Source organism: Acomys minous (genome assembly GCF_964271855.1).
Source record: "Acomys minous genome assembly, chromosome: 11".
Taxonomy (NCBI): domain Eukaryota; kingdom Metazoa; phylum Chordata; class Mammalia; order Rodentia; family Muridae; genus Acomys; species Acomys minous.
Window position 1 is genome coordinate 114249503 of NC_140492.1, and position 7118 is coordinate 114256620.

Here is a 7118-nt window from a genome sequence, read left to right on the forward strand (position 1 = left end):
AGAAATTCCAGGCTTATTTAGAGTCCTGTGTAGGACAGTCTGGAATACTGGACCAGCTGGGATTGGAAGCTTTCTTTGAAAGTGTCCTGGGAGCTGTCCTGTTCTGATGAGGAACAGCAATTGAAGCACTTGGTGCTGGAACATGAAAGATGCAGGATGTCAGTGTCTGGTTCTTTTGTTCTGAAAGCATATGATTTCTCACAAGTATTATACAATCCTAAAATTATAAGTGTATAAGGTATGCATGATGCACAGAACAATTAAGGCTGGTTTTCTGCTCTTTGTATGAGCAGGGAGAAAAAGACATCTGTAAATCTTCATTGATGCCATATGAAGAATGGCATCTAATAGTAATTCACAGGGGTTCTGTAGCCAACAAGAAGCATTGTCTGTGCCTAGACATGCATGCCTCAGCCAGTCTCAGAGCTATTCATTTATAGCGGGATTAGGAATATAAGTTATCTGCTTGTTCTGCAATTTAAATTCTTCACATCCCAATTGTATCCCCCTCCCTCATTCACTCCCGATCCCCCCTCCTTCCCTCCCTCATCCCTACTCCTTCCATCCTTTAATCCCCAGAAAGGGGATCCCTCCTCCCCTAACATCTGACCTCAGCCTATCAAATCTCATCTGTACTACCTGTGACCTCTTCCTCTGTAGCTTGGCAAGGCCGCCCTGCCAGGGGAAAGTGATCAAATTTCAGTGGCCAGAGTGCTGCCTCAGGTAGTCCCTACTCTCTACATGTGGGACCCACAAGCAGACTATGCTACCACCTCTGAGCAGTGAGTCCAGGTCCACATCATACATGGTCCTTGCTTGATGTTTCAGTCTCTCCATTGTAATGTAGTTATCCTGTATTATGTGGCTAATATCTGCTTAAGAGACAGTATATACCATGTGTGTCTTTTTAGGTCTGGGTTACCTCATTCAGGATGATCTTTTCTAGTCCCATCCATTTGCCTACAAATTTCAAGATTTCCTTGATTTTTAATAGCTGAATTGTATTCCATTGTGCATATGTACCACATTTTCTGTATCCATTCTTCAGTTGAGGGACATCTAGGTTGTTTCCAGATTCTGGCTATTACGAATAAAGCTGCTATGAACACAGTTGAGGAAATGTCCTTGCTGTATGGCACTCCCGGCATACTCAGGTAATCAAGTTTATTCCTTCTCAAGTCTCTGATGGAGTTGAAGACCAGGTAGCTTAGTTTTACAATGAAACTTAGATGTTTAGAGGTTAAGATGTTTTTAGGGCTAGATAGATATTTTAAACTGATAATGACAAGATGTGATGGAGATTGATTTACATTCAGAAGTTTAGACACACAGAGATAGGAAAGATGCTTTCTTCAAGGTTGTCAAACACAAATAGCCAAAACACTAAGAATGTAACATTTACATAATCCCTGATTGTGTCATGGCTCTTATTGCTATACATAGTTTATTATGTATATGTGCAATAATATAAGTGTATATATAAAAAATAAAAAATGTCTAATTAATAGAAAAAAGAAAAAATAGTGTCATAACCACACCTCAGGGAAAAAAAAATCTGGAAGTTGTTAAGTGCCTCTCAGTGTACTCAATTTCCTCCGTTTCTCATGACATGAAAAAATAAATTTATAATAGCTTAAAAGAAAATTAGCCTTTTGTTTGTTAGTAGCAGTAGAGAGGAAGTTTGCAATGCATCCAATATCTAAAAATAACAGTCAGTTTAATATTCAATAGAAATATATGAGTTCATTTTATTGGTTGTCTAATATTTTCTCTGTTATTGGTTTCAACTAATCACTGCTTGGTTAATCTTGCTTTTGTGACTCACTGTATATATATATATATATATATATATATATATATATATATATATATATATTAGAATAATGCAAAACCAAACACTGATGAGAAGCTCGACGATTATTTTTTACCAATACAAGGTATAGCATTAGCATTGGGCATGATTTGCTTGCACTAAATTCTATTTTTTTTTTACTGACTCAGCCATCTCTGCAGCCTAAATTCTATTTTTTTAATGCATGAAATTCATATTTCCTGTGGCCACAGAGTGAGATGTTCACACTGACAAAGGAAGCTCTGATGTCCTCTGCTTTGAATAACTAGTGTTGGCTATACTGGCTTTTATTTGCTTGGGTTGTGAAGATTTAATAATTTAACAGTAGGTCATTGTAGTTCTATTGTGTCATCAAATAATTATAGAATTTGTATTTTATCCATGGCAAAAAAAAAAAACCACCCTAGTAGCCCAAATTCCTCTGATTGTCTCGTAGCTTACTGCTTACTGCTACTCTTCCTCGACATGTTTTCCCACCATGAAAATTAACCCAGTCTACGTCCTTCTTGAAAGAAAACCAACTGCCCCCTTGCCAAGCCCTTCATTACGCAGCTTTCCTCCTTCATGAATTACGATCTAGCAGTAGACTCGAGGGCAGCACAACGCTTTGAAGTGTAGTGCTAATTTGATTAATACACATTACATCCTGTTATGACACACTTTGCCTTTTGCATGTTAAGTGGAAAATGCAGAGTGGCTTGCATGTGTGTTAGAGGCACAGCATACTGAGTGGTCAGCACTGAAAGTGGTTTGGAGCAAGCACTGTACCACTTTAAGTATGAGGGGAGGGTGTTATTGTTTGTAGGTTAATGGTAACTATGTAAAAAAAATGTATGTTTATCACAATTAAGGTGTCGGTAAAATACTAGAACGTTTGATACACCTGATTCTAAAATTCTGTTAGTTCTTAATACTGTTGTGTAGATATATTTATAATGTAATTAATGCAGATTTACATCTATGCTTGCAACCTACATAAAGTACAGGTTCCAAGTCCATCCCAACACATTGTGAAATCAAAGGGTAAAAGGTTGTTCTGTAGAAGGAAGAGCATGATTTCATGCTTGCTTCTGGAAGGAAATAACCAAATTGCTATTTTCCACAATAATAATTACTTTTGCATGTGTCTTCAGAGCCTTGGAGTGCCTGAACGAGAGGAAAAAAATAAATCTTACAACCATATTTGTCCAGAGATTGTGATATGACCTCAGCCCAACTTTAGTCTCCAAAGCACACTGAAGTGTTGGGTTGTGCCACTCTTGTTCTTTCCTAAAGTAGATACTGATTATCTTATGCCTATATGAGACAGTATGTACACAAAAGCATGGGTTTTATGAATATCTTGTGTCTTAACTTTTACAGTCATGTACACAACTATCCTTCCATTTGGAATGTACACGTTTATGGTTGCAAAATGGTTTTGCCTTCTATTTAAATTTTCTCAATGATTAATGGTGTTTACTAGAGTGTACAGTGGCTAAGATGAGCTTAATTCATCTTAACTAATTTCACTGGATCTTTTTATGGTCACACAAGGTATACTGAACCCTGACCCCCAAACTATGGGATTAACCCTTTGACAATCTTAAAATTCATAACTATTTTCTATTGGATCATATCTTCTAAGGAGCTAAAGAGAAGCATCAAGTGCTTCATATTTTATTTCACCATGGGAATCTGGTAACAAAGAAAAACAACACCCATCCTTTTCATAAAACGAAGATGTTATATTTAATCTTATAATTAATGCTATACTTAATCTTAAAATGTGGCTGGAAGAGAACTTGGTCAGTGTGCTTTCACCTGATTCAGGCCATCTGTTATGTAGTTATAGAAAAGTCTGTGCAACAAGGAGCTCTTCAAAAAATTCAGACATTGAAGCACAATATTTCCTGGATATTCAAATGTAGGACATGTGAAATTGGGATGAAACAGTACAGAGTGATAGTTCACAAAGTGTCACTGTGTTTTTATGCCTACTTCTTTCGTCAAAATCATTTCTATAAATTTGGAATCACTTTTTAATCTTCACACAACTGGCTTTTATCACTTTGATGGTTACCATTAAATTTTTATAGTATGTTTATAATATTTTAAGCATTATCTACAGTAAGAAACTTTAAAATGCCATAATATACACATGAAAATACTCATCTACTCTCTCCCCCCCCCCCTCTCTCCCATGTAAACCAAAGCAAGTTTTTCTTAGACAGTATTAGCCATTAAAACATACCATGGATGCTGACTTCTTTATTCTTCTTGGCCTAATGAGATATAACACATGTGTTTCTCTACTATCCTTGACCATTTCTCATCAACTGTGATAACAATATTACTTCCAACACAAATGCCACTTTATTCTATCAATTTTCTTTGGATTTGGAGATGAATTCTTTTTTATTTTTTATTAATTTATTCTTGCTACATCTCAATGGTTATCCCATCCCTTGTATCCTCCCATTCTTCCCTCCCTCCCATTTTCCCCTTATTCCTCTCTCCTATGACTGTTCCTGAGGGGGATTACCTCCCCCTGTATATGCTCATAGGGTATCAAGTCTCTTCTTCTTTTTCATTTAGAATTTAAGCCTTAAAATCATAACATTTTGCTTTAAACTGACAATTGTTGGTCTCTGTAACATTGTATTCTTTTATTTATTAAGCATTTGTAGATTATATAGTATTGTTTTTAATATCTTTCACAACATGTCAACAGAAAGGTTGTCATAGATCTTGTAAATTGTTGATACCATAGAAAAGTGACTTTACCTACCAACGCACACTTAAATAAATGACCTATCTGAGATACTGTAAGAATTTAATATTTGGAAACCACAGATCAATATGAGTCCAATTTCATCACCTGTTGTTTCCCCAAGAAAGATCATATATAGCATAGCATATTTTTGCCTTGATCAACAATTCATCTGCTTGAAATGTGACACGTGGTTAACCTTTTTCCTTGTAGCCTACCTAAAGCCTAAAAAAAGAAATGAGCTGATGTTTTCAGTAATGTAGAAGCAGAAAACAGAAAAGTAAATGGAATAATTCTAAAGGATAATGTGAAAGTGCCAATCTAATAAGAACAAAGTAGATGTATCCAGGAAGCATTCAGAATATTCAGCTGAGAAAGACCCAACCTCTGTACGATAATATATTCATGGAAATGGAAAATGGAAATTTTTCTGACCTCTTTTCTTTAGACATACTGGACTGACACATAAATGTCTTTATGAACCTCTATTTTGCATTTGCTGTTTGAAGCAAGAAGAAAAGATGAGGCATCACAAAATGCAATGTCGTGGATATAGTTGACAAAATACCAAAAAGTATTTTTGTAAATATCTGCTATTACATAGGCTTTATCTCCTGTGTGCATTCTCAAACACAAGATGCTATTACTGTAGCTCATGATCCACCTCCAATTTTTTCTCTGACTTAATGAGACTCACCCAAGGAATAGTTATAAATGTGTGTTTTTTTTTAAACTTTAGGGAAAGAAAATGAAGTATTGTATTAATTATGCCTAATTTCTAATTAATTATCTTTCTGCTATTTCCTCCCTTTGCACATGCCTGTCAAGACATTTTCCCCCAAAACAATAGTTTAAGTGTATGAGATCTGCTACTTCACTGTAAGTTAACATTTTAGTTAAATTAGGGTGAAGATGAACTCTGACATTACCTTGTATTGTCTAGAGAGGTGTCTCAGTTCTTTTGGGTTGATACTGCCTAGAAAGCATTACATAAATAAGTTACAATTCTGTCTTAATTTAAGTTTTTCTAATAGTCTCATTTTGAAACATTAAAACTATCAGGTGAAATTATCTTTAATCACATTTTTCGTCTAGTCCACCACAGCCAAATATTGTGGCTTTAAAATATGATCATCACAAAAGTTTAAGCATATATTTTACAATGAAATCTTCAGAATGCAATGCACACTTCGTACTTAACAAAGCCTCTTGGTTTGGGCTATTCATAGTCTCCCTGCTAAGGAGCCAAAGTAGCTAAAAGCCCTTGTTTGGACAGCTCAGTTCTAGACCATTCTATTCTGAATGGCTTTGTCTTTGAAGGGGAACCAGGAAAGAGGTAACAAATCAAAATTTCAAGGTTAAAAATCAAATTTGGGGTTACTGATGGAAAGACAGAAAATCCTTGACAGCGTGAGGAGATTATGTCCTTCCTCCTACGTCCTTTTCCAATTTCCTATCGATCATTTTCCCCAGGGTGAAGGAATCAGGAAAAGAGAATATCCTTTCATGGATGTGGTTCCCATCTTGACTGGTGTGGTTGGCTCTAAATCCATTAGCATTAATACTCTCTGTAAGAAGCTTTGGATAAGTAGCTTTAAAACTCTGGATGATAAACAAAGAAATAGATTTTCCTGGGGGAGGGTGAAATTATCAGAAGACAGGAAGTAGCCAGAGGTGCCGAGTCACGGTACATAAAGTTGTCTCTGAAAGCACAGGGATCCAGGGTTCACTGGAGTTCTCTCCCCTCTTGCTGTTGATGCTGTTTTCTCTCTTCTGCCTTCCCTGAATGGGAGCTTCACTGGCCTTGCCCCAGCTGCTACACAAGTGAGCCCAAGGTAAATTAAAGTCTTAGTGATCACAGTCACTCAAGGGGTGAAGGCAGCTTGAATCCAATAGACCAGCACTTGCCGGATTTCAGAGTGCATAGGAAGCAGAAGGAGAATGAAGATTCTGGTGAGGAAATCAAAGTCAGGGGGACAGGAGGAAGTCTGAAGGGGTCAACTTCTCCCATAATGCAACTGGTTCTGGGAAAGCATTCTGGACAGCAGCCTTAATGTTAAAGATTTTAACCCTCTCTGCACCTTCTCAATTAGGTAAAAAAGAAAAAAAGTGTGTGAAAAATAGCTGGTGCTGGGCTGGAGAGAGGGCTCCCTGGGTAAGACCACTTGTGGTGAAGCCTCACATCCTCAGTTGGATATCTGTAACCTACAGAGTAGAAAGAGACAACACACTTCCAGACGTCACCCTCTGACCTGTATACAGCATTCACACACACAGAAACAATAAAAGTAAATAAACGGAAAAAGTTAATAACCAGTGTTCTATCACCAGTTATTTAAAACAGAAGAGAGCCTAGACCTGGAATGACCCAAGTGCTAAACCCTTTATAAAACTTCCACATGGGGATAAAATTTTGGACCCACTGATTTATTCCAATGCTAGTTATATCACTTCCTTAGTGTGTGTGTGTGTGTGTGTGTGTGTGTGTGTGTGTGTGTGTGTGTGTACAAAATT